Source organism: Canis lupus, chromosome 14 (genome assembly GCF_003254725.2).
Source record: "Canis lupus dingo isolate Sandy chromosome 14, ASM325472v2, whole genome shotgun sequence".
NCBI lineage: Eukaryota > Metazoa > Chordata > Mammalia > Carnivora > Canidae > Canis > Canis lupus.
Window position 1 is genome coordinate 18,807,080 of NC_064256.1, and position 14,815 is coordinate 18,821,894.

A 14,815-nucleotide genomic window follows, 5' to 3' on the forward strand; every position below is an offset into this window, starting at 1 on the left:
TTGTTAAATTTCTACCTATTATTTAAGGAGGGATGGCTAGCTGATCACGTGATCTTTTTGTGCCTTCATTTTCTCATGTTTACAATGAAGGAATTGGATGACATCCATTTATTATTTTAGCTGCTTAGCTCTTTTTTCTGGTGGAATTTTAGGTGGAGAATAAAAAGCAGAGTTGCTTTGGTGAAAGTTGGCCATGGCTAAGGCCCCCCTCTCCCACCGCCTCCTACTCCCTCACTGCCATGGTAACCTTTGAGGAGCAGTAGAATTCCTCCATTGGACCAAAAGATTCCACTTGGAGATCAGAGGTTCAACTAGGCCCTTCTTAACTCAAAACCTGTAACTAAAAAGAAACAAATATTTCTAGTCTTCAACTTCATGTGGTACTACAATCTTAAATCAGAACATGTTTATGTAGTACTTGGTGGTGTTTGACATGTGAGAACAAGGAGTAGGATTTAGTAGACTCTGGGGTGGGAAGTTTGCTTTGGGTGACAGCAGATATTCTAAATGTTGACCACTTTGGAGTCTTCTACTCATAGCTAGGGAACACGGGGCTTGCTTTTGGTTAACCTTATTGGATTTGCCAATGATTTATTACAAGAAGTGTGCAGTTTGATTAACCAATTTAATTCATCTAAAACTTTTATAATAATATCATCCAGCCAAAATGTTACTTTGAATGTTCTAACTTTAATTGAACCACTTGCTGCTCTGCCTCCAGTGCATAATGAGACAAGACTGCACACCACATGAGTACTATGATTTACCTGGAGATTTATGTCAGTGTTAGAGACTGAATGATAACAAAGTACTTTTAGGCCTCCTGTTTCTATATTTAAGGGTAATAACATTTTTTAGGGGATTCCCATAATTCTCAATTCTATGCCTCTTTCAACTAGGAAAGGTGGAGAGGGAAAAGAGGAAATCTGGTAGAAAAGAAAGAATGGAATCTTTTCAACTACTGAATTTTCCAGTTTGTTTCTTGAGATTCTCAGTTTGTCGACCCTTTAAAATACCCAGCTTAGGAAACGGACAGTAGAAGACAATTATTCTGGAGGCTAAAGATATTCACTCTTTGTCATAGAAAGTTTCCCAGGGGAATAATTTAAGGTTAGGATTTGTGGTTAGGAAAAAAAAAGAAAAAGATTTGTGGTTAGGGTATTAAGATGAAAAGATCAAAGTAAAAAAAAAATTAAGAGGTTGATCTTAGAATTCATTCAGACCATCTGACTAGATAAACCCTCTGCAGACTGAAGCCTTGCCGAAGACCTTATTAAGTCAAGTTAATGGGAAATGCAAAGCTAATGCAGTTCTTTATCTTTGTAACTCAATTGAGATGTAAAGACCATGAACAGTGTTTAAATATTATTACAATGACAAGTACATTCAAGAGGGCCTATCCAGGAGCTAATCTGTCCCAAACTTCCACATGCTGCTGATGGACCAGTGCTTTAAATAGGGCAAATAGGCAATTCAGTTTCAATCACTAAAAATCTTATCTTCTAGAGAGATCAGACTGGCAACATAATTAAATGCAATGATTTGCTTCAGAACACAATTATAGAGTTCATCATTTGTTGCACTTTAGCTAAATACAACACTATGTCAAAACGTGAGGTAAAATCTTTTTTATTTTTCCCAGTACAGAATATTTAATTAGCTTTGTTTCTCAAAATAATGACTTGGTTAGACAGTGTTCACTAAATAGTGTACTAGGTGGTTTCATTTTCTCTTAAAGACAAATTAATGAAAAAATTTGTCAATTTGATCAAGGTTGGCAGATTTTAGTATCTTTAAAATTTCTATTTACTATAAACAAGAACTTCCATTTGGGCTAAATACACATAAGAAAATGAGATGTGGGACATGGGGCAATCCGGGAAAGGTATTTAGGTAAGTACAGTACCTGGATGGATTAAAGATGGCAAACAACTACTTGAAATATTTAAAAATACACTTTAATCTGTATCTGCTTCTACTTCTTTCTACAGAAAAAATAATTAGAAATGTATAATACAAATATTTGGAGGAAGAAGGTATAAGAATGTGCATAAAGTTAACAAACACAACCCAAAAATGATATATAAGCTCAAAATGTAATCTTGAAATGTATTCCCCAAAATCAAATAAGTATTATACCTGTATGTTAAACATCATAAATATAAAGCAAGTCCTTCCTGAGATTCTCAACCAGATTTAAGAAAATTTCTTTTAACACGAAAAACCATTAACAGAGTGTTAACACTCTGCCACCTACTGGACAATTTGTCAACTCCCAAGAAATGTACTCAAGAGCTTGAAATATGTATTTCAACAGTGAGGCTTCTGAAAGCCTTAGGTAGGAAATAAAGCTCTGGCCTATATACAGGCAAACTTTTCCAACTCATTTGACAACAGGCTATTTCCCCATTTGTTGCTGAAGGCTGTTTGCTAACGTGATTCATGTGCTCAGAATCAGCCCTTTAATTGTCAAACAACAACAACAACAACACAACAACAACAACAACAGCAACAATAACCTCCTACAGTAGTTTTTGGTGCCAGGTAGTTTAGCATCCATTCCCACACAAGCAAGAACAACTTCATGGGCCAGAAGTTACAGCGAAAGTAAAGAGGAATCTGGCAAAAGCTTGTAGGTGCTTCTATCCCCTCACCCTTTGGGATAAACAAATACAGAACTATCCATGTGGAGTGGCATCACCTAGATGGAAGGGACAGGAGGTACCAGCACTTTTGCTTTCAGCAAAGTGTACCAAATTCTACAATATTTACCTTTATTTCACAAATACAAGTATAAAATTAAATGATGGAGATATGGCATATGAAGTCAACCCAAGTAGAAATTACATAATTTGGCAAGTCTGACTGAAACAAGTGCTTAATACAGATAATACAAATTAAGAAAAAGGCCAGCCAGCAGTGATGTGGATACTACTAATAATAGAATAGGGCATTATATTTAAATAATTACACTGAAATCAAAGAACATCAAAGTTACAAAGGATATAGAGAGCCTGTGGACCTCACTTCTACAAAGAAGTCAATGAAGCCTCCAGATGTTAAGTGATGGGAACAGTTCAATGCAGAAAATGGCTGTGTCAAACCCTAGCTTTGTCATTTTCCAGCTGGGTGGTCTTGGCCATTGTTAATTAGCCTCTTGGAGTTTTAATTCCCTCATTTGTACAAGGTAAATGTATTATCTAATTTGCAAAATGGCTATGAAGACTAAATGAGATAACATACTCAGCTCACTTTCTCAAAGCCAAACAGGTACTCAATAAACATGTGACCCAAAGTCACAAAACCCATTGGCAGAGCTGGAGCTAGAATCCAGGTGTCCTGATTGTTGATTTGATGCCTTTTGCAAGGCTGCATGGTTTCAGGGCTTACATTTAAGTAATTTTAAAACTAAGATTCAGCTCCATTGTTATGTATGTGATTAGGCATGTAAGTAGGACTTCAACTAAACCAAGGTTAAGGCTACACCTTTTTTAATCAATTGATTGGCTATATTTCATTCAGCCCCATCTTTGGAAAGTCACTTTCACAGCCTAAAGTATGGGTCAATCAAATTTGATATTAATTCTTTATATTAAACCACATCTTTGTAATTATCTCTCTCTGTTTCCATCCTCTTATGAGGATATAACTAGATTAATTTCAAAATTAATCTTTGATAATTAGCATTATCTTCATATATGTAGTACAGCACATTAACAGATTGCTATATCAAAGAGAACTTGTGAATCTCAAATAACAAGCAATTGAAGGACATCATAAGAAGAAATGCTCAAGTAGAGCTCCCTTCTCTTTATAGCATCCCTCCCCCAAATAAAAAGGGATTACTTTTGTCCAGTTGGACACGATGGATCATAGTCAGTGAGGTATGATAACCTTGGGAAAAACCAAAGAAGTTCTTCCTCATTGGATGAGATAAACAGAGAATCTATTTCTACTGTAATAGCAAAAATCGTCCACCCTTTTTATCTACTAAATAGAAATACAAACCCTAACCATGTTCTTCTTTTGAAATGGATTGTATTGGTTTAGGTGGAGAAAGGTTTTTGTTTTTTGTTTTTTTAAAGATTTTATTTATTTATTCATGAGAGACACAGAGAAAGGGAGAGGCAGAGACATAGGCAGAGGGAGAAGCAGGCTCTATGCAGGGGGTCCGACGTGGGACTCGATCCCAGGACCCCAGGATCACACCTTGTGCCGAAGGCAGACACACTTAACCGCTGAGCCACCCGGGTGTCCCTTGAGGGTGAAAGTTTTTAAATAAAAGGGCTTTTCACTGAATTACAGTTGTTTTTAAAATTTACCTCTTTGCTTATCAAATTTCTCATGGTGGAGAGATTTCACTGATGATGTTGATTGCCATTTTGTGGAAGAAGATGTAGATTCATTTGCTCCATAGAGAACACAAGTTGGGTCAAAGGTGTGACTCACAGGGAAATAGATTTTGGCTCATTATGGCAAAGGGTTTTGGGAGCTGTTCAATAAGGGGAGAACCTGGAGATACTAAGATGGGCTTGGGTACTAGGGACTGGATCTTTTAACAGGTGGGAGTTTAGTCCAGATAAGCAGTAAGATCCCTTCCCACACTAAGATTCTATGATGCTAGGTTTATAAAAATCATGTTGTAGAAAGGTATTTATGAAAATTTACTCTCTATTGTTTTTTACACAAAAAAACTTTGGAAGCATATTAGTAAAGTAGTATGGACAGAGTGTAGATCCAGACTTCCTGACAGTGTTGTCAATGATTTTTGCTTATTATTAGCTGCATCGCCTTGGGCAAATTACTAATGTTTTTCCGTGCCTGAATGTCCCTATTTGTAAAATGGGGTTAATAATAACATGTTACTTTTTAGGGTTATTGTAGTGACCCAATGAGTAAATACAATGTGAAGTGCTTTGAATATTGCCTGATTCAGAATAATCCTTGTCCCCCTCCCCAATGTCAGTGCAGCCTCCCTTTCCACAAAATGCACACCATATTTTGAATGCACTAAGGAAATATGTGTGATTCTAAGTCAAGCAGGTAACTATGTGTTACAAATCCCATCCCTTTCCACTCCTATAACCATGATAGATATTAATCCTCTAGCATGGGATTCAATGCCACTGTGCCTAGATGGTATCCTCAACATGGAGCTCTAGAGTAGCCAAGTGAGAAAAAAAACTATTTTGTTCATGTATTCATGTTATTTGAATCTAAACTTTAACTGTAAAACTTGTCTGGATCCAAAGATAAACTTCAAACTGACACATCCACTCCACTTGTTGCTTTAGTGTGATATTTTGCATGGTAGCTTTGGTAAATTGCCACATGATTTTTGTTTTATCTGTTTATTTTTTCAGATGCAAAGATGTGCATTTTAAATGAACCATTATGAGTATTGGTGTAATACTGGCATATAAAAATGTGCTTTTGTGTTTTGTTAGAAGCAAATTCTATTAGAAGTTATCTGTTTGACAGTATATTTATTTATCATGATATTCTATTTTTTAGAGATTGGAAAGAAAGGTTTTCAACACTTGCTAGAAGAGATCTGTTCCTAATCCTTATAAATGAAAAATCATCTTCCAGATACACACTTTTATTAAAGAAAGGAAATCTACAGGCAAAGAGGTCAAAAGAGAGAGAAGTTAGATGACAGGAGTGATCTAAATTATGAAGATGACCCTGTCATAATTTGTTTCCAAAAAGACATTGATCTTTATTATTGGCCTTTTCTAAGAACAAGATGGCTAAACCTTGGAGAGTGAGGGGTGTAAGAGAACTATATAATCTATTGGGAAGAGCAGAAAGTTTAACCATTCTGTACTTTCTGTCCGGAGAGTAATAATCCCATAGGGGTCCCAGTCCTCCCTGATGGTTAAAAAGTGCAGCTAAGGAACACTTTATGGAAGAGCAGAAAGTTTCAGAAAGTTTAAGGGAAAAATGGCAGAATTCTGAAGGCAGAGCTAGTGAACAGTCAGTCCAATTGCCAGGCCAAATATATTATAAGTACATGTCATTTTATAAAATATATAATGTTACTAATATTTGAGCACCTATTCTGTACCAGACACTGTGCTAAGAGCCTTACTCATTCAATCTTTATTGATGTGATATCTCTGAGAGGTAGGAACCAATATTCCTATTGAATGAATGAAATCACTGAGGCATAGGAAGGTTAAATTATTTGCCTCAGGCCACGTTGCCAGTAACAGGCAAAGTTAGGACTTGATCTTAAAATACTTGACTCCAGAGTCTCTGTACTTAACTACACTAAGGGTCCTTGTGGTTATGGGATAACTGCCAGGTCCCATCTTGCTAGGTCTCAACAGCTAGTGGGAACTTCTGTATAGGCAGGTCCTAGCCAGATGACAGAGAATGTCAAACAGAACTATTACTCAGGTGTCAGTACTCTGCATGGGGCTGGAGAAACTTCTGGATGAATGAAAGGTCAGAAACTTCACAGTCAGAGAGGATTTTGATCTGATTAGGTTCCAGCAATGCCCCATGCCCTCCGTGCTCCAACGAAAGATGAATGGATAAAGAAGATGTGGTTTATGTATACAATGGAATATTACTCAGCTATTAGAAATGACAAATACCCACCATTTGCTTCAACGTGGATGGAACTGGAGGGTATTATGCTGAGTGAAGTAAGTCAGTCGGAGAAGGACAAACATTATATGTTCTCATTCATTTGGGGAATATAAATAATAGTGAAAGGGAAAATAAGGGAAGGGAGAAGAAATGTGTGGGAAATATCAGAAAGGGAGACAGAACATAAAGACTGCTAACTCTGGGAAACGAACTAGGGGTGGTGGAAGGGGAGGAGGGCGGGGGGTGGGAGTGAATGGGTGACGGGCACTGGGTGTTATTCTGTATGTTAGTAAATTGAACACCAATAAAAAAAAAAAAAAAAAAAAAAAAAAAAAAAAAAAAAAAAAAAAACAAAGCAAAGCAGACATTGTTAGCTCAGGGCCCTTGGGGACTGTGGGTGGTCTGGAGAAAGACAGACTTGTTATCTTCAAACTGGCTGTAAAAAAGACATGACAGGCCTGTATACTCTTGGGATCATTCGAATAGCCCAGATGGGACTAGGGCTGGTAGCCCCAAATAAATTTGATAGTGGTTTAGACAGCAAAAATCACTTATGGAGCACATTAAACACAAGCATTTAGAATAATGTCTCCCTTCAAGTAGTTTTGAAGGGATAGGCATTTATTAAAGGGGAAATACTATATTCCAAACTTGTTAAATAATTTGATATAAGTCAATGAGTATACCAAAGTGGCACATACTAAGCACAGCACTAAGCTTATTACAGCATAGATTTATTAAAACAGGCAGAAACATCAAGCTAATGTCTAATCTGAAATCTTTGAAAATAGGTCTTGATAAATAAGAACTTGACAGTGAAGAGACAAAACTAGAGGTTGATTGGTATACAGAGGAGGTTTATCTTATTCATTAATGAATGAGCAAGTATTTCTGCTCAATTTTAATCTAATTAAAACATCTCACATTCACTGGGGTCCTTTTCATTGATGGTGAAAAGAATGAAATTGATCTGTAAAACAGAGGTGAATGACCAAATGCTAGGAGCAGATAGTTCATACTGCATGGCTTACCTTAACCAAATACTATACCCTGCAAACAACAAATGAAAATGAACACGGGCATGTAATTCTTTCTGAATCCATTAAGGTTATCCTTAAGTCATCAAGATATTTGGGGATACTTACATTCATTTTGTTTTGTTTTTGTATTTTCAGGGCAAGCTCTTGTTTTGAAACAGCAAAGTAGGGATGGAGGATGAACATGGAAATGGAATTTGGATGGCTTTTATTATCAGTGGCTTAGAAAAGTATAAAAGTAAAACGTGGCACTCAAGTGTATTGAAATCTTTCAGTCAGATATAAATCGGAAATTTTCCTTGTGTTCAGTGATCTTGCTCAAAAAGAAATAGTCTATATGCTCTTTTACTTGGAATGTCTTTGGCATGTTTTTACTTTTTAATTAAGATTTGTTTTTAAAATATATAAGTTGAAGTTCTCCCTTATAACCATCCTACTTTTCCAATATACTTGCTCAGAAGTAAGAACTATTAACAATTTGAAGTTTACCATTCTGCATACTTTTCTATGCACATAGATGTGAGTAAAATGTATAATTTTACAAAACAGGATCTATTTATCTATCTAGATATATTCTCCTGAAGCTTTCTTTTTTCTTAGTATATGATAAACACTTTCCTCTGTTAGTACATACAGATCTACTTCATTATTTTTTAATGGCTGTGTAGTATTGCACAGAACGGCTGTGCCATAATATATTTAACTATTCCCTATTGATTAGTGTTTAGGGAATACCAATCTTTGAAGTATTACAAATAATATTGCAGGGAACATTATTGAGGTACTGAAGGATACATACGGAAAGACCATTTCTCTACGCTAGATAATAAATAGAAATGCTGGGCTGAGCATATGAGCATTTGTAATTTTGACAAGTAATACTGAATTGCCTGCTTTTCCTTGATCGTTAGTGAGGCTGAATGCCTTACAATAATGACCGTGGCCATTTGGTTCATCTTCCCTGGATTTATAACATTTTGTCATTTTTTTAAAAAAAGTGAGTTATCTTTCTTTTTCTTTTGGATTTATACGAGCTCTTTGTATCTCAATGTTTAGTAACAAACTCTGGAATCAGGAAGACCAGAGTTTAAGTCCCAGTTTTGTTTCTTTCTTACTAGATGACATTGACATTTTATCTAAAGTCTCCAATCCTCAGAGTGTTTATATATAAAATAAGGATAATAAGACTACATACATGATAGGTTTTTCTTGAGTCTTAAAAATAATAGTTTGTTAATTTTTAAAATGGTGCTTGGTACAGAGTATATATGCAATAAATATATGGTGCAATAAATAAGTAAATATATGGTGCATAAATAAATATATGGTGCAAAAACTATTCTCATGTTGTTAGTTGATTTATAATTTTATTTGAAGGAATTACTGCTTTATAGAAATTTTGCATTTAGATATAATCAGATCTTTCACTACCCCTGCCCCACTTTTGGGCTTTTGGCTTTTGCATAATGCTTAGAATAATACTACTTAGATTATGAACAAATATATTCTTAAAATTCTTCCAAGGACATTTACAATTTTAATTTTTACGCTCAGACCTGAAATGCATCACTATTTGTCTCTGAGCATGGTGCCAGGTTGAATTTCCCATTATATCACCACTGATGTGAAAGGCAGATGTCATCATCTCCCACATTCCGCGGTATTTTTGCACTCTGCATTTATTCCATTTACCGATTGATCATTTTCTTTTCATTTTCATCGTATTTTAGTTACTTGTCTCTTGGTATGTTTTGCTCTCCATAAGGCAAGACCCTAACTCCTTTTAACCTTTTGGCTATATTTATTTATCACTTATCTCCTGCATTAGAATACTTCCAAAGAAGCATGGCCTTGTTTGTCTTTCATTGTTGTGTCTCCATTGACTAAAACAACACCTAGTCCAAGGCAGGCACTCGACATATGCAATGTGAATAGACAAACTTAACCCTGTAGTTTGTTTTACAGCCATACATTCTTTTTGCCTTTCCTTAAAACTTTTTTGTTATTAAGCAGATATAGAAAACAACATAAAACAAAAATATAAACACCCTTGTAGCTATTATCCTGTATCTAATTTATAGAAAAAAATAAAGCAGTTCTTGTCTTCTATATAATTACTGCACCAGCTGTAGTAGCTTTAAAAACAGTCATATTGGTAGAATCTTTATTTCTTTGTATACAAAAGTTTGGCAATTGTGTATTTATTTGTACTAGTTAAAAGGACATTATTTACTCTGCTATTTGTTTTAAGAAGAACAAATAGCTACTTCCTGGAACTTTCACCTTTACTGAGCTATATAAATGCCATTTGAAATAAATAGAGCTTCAGGTTCCTTCTGAATCACTCAAAGACTCTGGTGAGATGTTCAGAGGGGAGGGCAGATTTCATAGGTCTCTCTGTTCTTGATAGTATTTAAAAAAATTAAGACTAGATTTATTATATTAATCAACATTTAACTGGAATCAAGAAAAACAACTCATTTTTTCCTATTCACCCAGCTATTTCTGATATGAATTCTGAAATATTAGAAGGAAAGTATAGGAATATTGGAAGGAAAGAAAAAATCAGAAACATGGACAGTGAAGAGGTAAGACATCTCAAATGCTTCACTGAAAATACAACTTCATATTGTTGATGCTCTGCTGAGACTGGCCAGGGATATGCCTAGGCTGATGTAAAGCTAGATAAACATGGGTATGAAATAGTCAAACTGAAAACCCTTGGACTGGGCAGCCTGGGTGGCTCAGCAGTTTGGCACCATCTTCAGCCCAAGGTGTGATCCTGGAGACCTGGGATCGAGTCCCACGTCAGGTTCCCTGCATGGAGCCTGCTTCTCCCTCTCCCTGTGTCTTTGCCTCTCTCTCTCTCTCTCTCTCTCTTTGTGTGTGTCTCTCATGAATAAATAAATAAAATCTTTTTTTTAAAAAAAAAGAAAGAAAACCCTTGGACTATGGAAGGGATGGTGAAGAAATCCTGTTGAACAGATGGATACTGGAGAGGTATCTGTGAGCTTGATAGCTGGACCAAAATCATCCCCATCACCTGGTTATTATTAGATAATAAAATTTTGGGGCCCTACCTTAGACTGAATCAGAGACTCTGGGGCCAGCAATCCGTGTTTTAGGAAGTCCTCCATGTGTCTTTGTTGCTGGCTGAAGTTTGAGAACTACTGTTTCAGTGCAATAGGAAGGGGAGATGGGGGTTAAAAAATCTGACAACTAATAAAATCCTTGTCCCTGTCATCAACTTCCATGTCATGAGGATAAAAGAGAAGTTGAGACTAATTATTTGAGAAATATGGTAAGGGTGGCAGAAAATGTAACTTTAAAAATTAGTAGAGGGATCCCTGGGTGGCGCAGCGGTTTGGCGCCTGCCTTTGGCCCAGGGCGCGATCCTGGAGACGCGGGATCGAATCCCACGTCAGGCTCCCGGTGCATGGAGCCTGCTTCTCCCTCTGCCTGTGTCTCTGCCTCTCTCTCTCTCTCTCTCTCTCTGTGACTATCATAAATAAATAAAATCTTTAAAAAAAAATTAGTAGAAAAGGTACTTTCTATAGTGCCTCCTTCTTAGCAGGATTCTTATGCACAGTCCACAGAGCAGAAGTGTTTAATTGGATTATAATAAACCAAACTTTTCTGCTCCCTACTCCCAGCCCCTAAGACAATAAACCATTCCTGATGATTGCTGTTTAGTAAAACTAGGCTCTCACAGTTTTCCATAGCTTGCCTATTAAGAAGTGCCTTCTAACATACAGCATGATAACTATAGTTAATAATACGGTATCATATACTTGAAATTTGTGAAAAAAGTGGATCTTCAGCATTCTCACTACAAAACTAAAAAAGGTAGGGGGTGCCTGGGTGGCTCAGTTGGTTAAGCGTCCTGCTCTTGATTTCAGTTTAGGCCATAATCTCAGGATCCTTAGATTGAGCCCTGATTTAGGCTTAGCTCTGGGAGTGGAGCCTGCTTAGGATTCTCTCTCTCTTCCCTCTCCCTCTGCCCCTCCCCGCTCCCAAGCTCACATGCATGTGTACGTGCACGCTGTCTCTCTCTAAAAAAAAAAAAAAAAAAAGAGTAAAGAAAAGGTGATGAAAGTAGAGACAACAAAAAAGAAGTGCCTTCTCCATCCTTTTGTGGCTTAGCAAAATAATTTATTGGTATTATAAGTCAAGTTGATTATTTCATCCAAAATATTTCCATTACTTGAATTAGCCTGCAGGGCCCAAAACCATATGCTCTGACTCTCTCCCCTTGTCACTTTAGGAGAGATGATGAGTTGCAAGATACTCAGGTACTTGAAAAAAAGGTTTTTTGAATATTTCTACTCATTCCTTTTAATGGAGAAATGTTAATCTTTAAAGAAATATGTTGAACTTTGAATATAAATATTTTCAAGCCATTTTCATAAATTGGTGTAGCACATTAGATTCTCAAACATTATCTCCTGCTGTCTCATACTTTCATTGGTATCCCTGTCTTTAGTATAACTCTTAACTTCCCCTATGGAGATACAGTCTTGTTATTGTCCCTGTCTGGTGGCTGACACACCATGTGACCAGCTCTCTGCTGCAAATTTGTACCCTAAATCACAGGAAGATATGAAACTCAGTTAACAACTGTTACATTCTTTAAGTCAAGATATGCATTCTCACAACACAGTGTATATTCAGTCTACACTTGTCTCTGAATATATTATAATATATTAGAAGCTATTTAATATCCATATTTCTGATAAACTCAAAACATGAGATGGAATTCTAAATTAGAGTGTGCTATATTAAGAGAAAATCCCTCTGAAAGAAAAGAAAAGGAATTGGCTTTCCTTCCTCATTTGCTGGCCTCTGAGGGCTGAAATATGTCATACTTCTCCTTTCTCTTTAAAAAGACCGAAACTTCTTATTCTTTAGGAATGTAAAGAAAACAAAGCTTTTTTGACTAAGGAATCAGTGAAATGCCCCCTTTCCAATCATCCATTGACTATTAAAGCTGCTCTCTATCCCAGGGAGATGTAGCCATTTTTCAGGCAATTTAAATAAAACAAAAACAAAAACAAAAACAAAAACAAAAACAAAAACAAAACAAAACAAAAAAACACCACACTATCAGTGTCTTATTATTTAGGAAAAAAAAAATCTGCTGGTGTGCACTAGTCACACAGTGAGCCCTTTTTATAGATATAAAAATTATGGATAGACTTTCAAATTTTATCTTCCCATTAAACTGATGACCTTTAGCTACTGCCTCCTTTATGCACTGTAGGATCTTACTTTTCATATCATCTGATGATCTTTACAATTTCCATTCCGACTTGTATTTGTTTTAATGTTAGTTTTATTGGACTGCTATATACAATAAATCATTTTAAATTTCATCTGATTTTCCTTCTGAGAAGTTTATGTGCTGTGTCCATATGGATAGCATCATCTACAGAATGATGGAGGCACATTTAAATCAAAAGGATTTCTTAGGTTCTTACCATTACTGGAATTGTGGTGTGGGATAGTGAAAAGGAGGTTTGGGATTCATACAGAATTGCAAGTGAGAAGTAATCAAAAGATGCTTTGGGATATGGACAGTAGTGGGTTCAAGCCTATCTCCATTACTGAACTACTTAAACAGATGAGCCATGTTCATTTTAATTTGAGTTATAGTTTTCTCATTTATAAAATGAATATCATAATAATTATAAGAATAGATAGCAGTTATTGACTGCTAAACGCTTTATACCATGTGTGGAACTTTTCCTACTTCACTAAAAAATCCATGAAATAGTCCTCTGAGATAGAAATAATTCCTTTTTTAAAGGAAATTGAAGCTAAGAAAAGCCAAATGATACTAATAAGTAATATATCCTGTTGTGTACCCCAAAGACAACAGGTGTTGGGAGTTTGTGTACAGATCAAATGAGATGCTGAATACGAAAGCATTTCCTAGACTGTGTACACACTAGTCCATCAAAGCTTGGGTATTCTGTGGCTTAGCAAAATAATTTATTGGTATTATATAGAGCATGCTATTCTAGAAAAGTATATTTATACACTGATAATTTTAAGAGTAACATGCTTCTTTGTAAATTCTTTAAAAACTATAAAGTGATATTAACATAAGGGTTAGTTTTGGGAAAATCTGTAGTTTACTTTGTGTACCACCTCTCATTCCTTAACAGCTTTTAGGGAAAATGCTTTTTCTTTCTTAAAAGACCCCCCAATTCAAAATTTCGTAAATACATTCAATTCCTTGCCCATTGTCCCTGATGTGAGAGAGCAGAGGGTCAATCAACTTATAATTTTAGAATAAATAATTTTTTAATAAGTATCATTAATTGTCATCATCATTAGATAAAAAGAAGGAATATTTTTGCTCCAGAAAAGGAAGAATGTAATCTCAGAACAAAATGCGGTCTCTTAAGCTAAATATACTTAGTAGTAGAAACTCTTGACATTGTCTTTGATTTTTTTTTTCTACCAAACAGTGAAACTCCATCATAGATCAGCATGGGTCATCAGACCAAATTTGAAGATCATTATCTTAAAAGCCACGTGGGATGCTGAAAATCATGGATGGGAAGCAAAGAGACCTAGGTGAGAATGCATGCTTGCTCTTTGTCATTCAGAAGAACAATTCAAACCTTGGGCTCCAAAGTTAGGCTGTCCAGGTCTAGATCCTGCCTCTGTTTCAAGATACGTCACCTTTCTTTAAGTTCCTAAGTCTCACCATTCTCTCCAGGTGATATTGGTATAATAACAATGCCTGTGATTATTGTGAAAATTAAATGGGATAATTTATCCAGGAACCAATATAATTTGCCCTCAAGAATTTTAGTTTTAAAATTAACTTATTATTAACATATTGTTATCAACAAGTATAATTATTATTTTACTCTTATTTCTTCTTATTATTAATTTATTTAGCTTATTTGATTTTCAGTTTTCCCAGCTACAAAATGGAAATAAAAATAACTAGCTTGCAGGGTTGTTCTGGAGCTTAAATGAGATGATGCATGTTTATACACAGATTGGCATATTATCAGAAGCCCAATAAGTGGTAGTCATTGTTATTTCTTGTGATAAGAAATACTCCCAGCCTACTCCCCTAAGGCATATTCATAGTTGTCAGACTATCTTTGACTACTCCCAACCCCTCTTTGGTGTCCTACTTGGAACTCTGTCCCAGGCTA

At 35.7% G+C, this 14,815-nt stretch overlaps 1 long non-coding RNA gene across 1 annotated transcript in view; it reads left to right on the forward strand.

The window, feature by feature from the left end:
* The window catches only part of LOC112674919 (uncharacterized), a 79,134-nt gene extending 64,708 nt beyond the window's left edge, over positions 1-14,426 (forward strand). Inside the window, exon 5 of the long non-coding RNA XR_003145659.2 lies at positions 14,111-14,426. This is a non-coding gene — a long non-coding RNA (uncharacterized LOC112674919). The remainder of the gene's footprint in view (positions 1-14,110) is intronic.
* Positions 14,427-14,815: the final 389 nt, after the last annotated feature.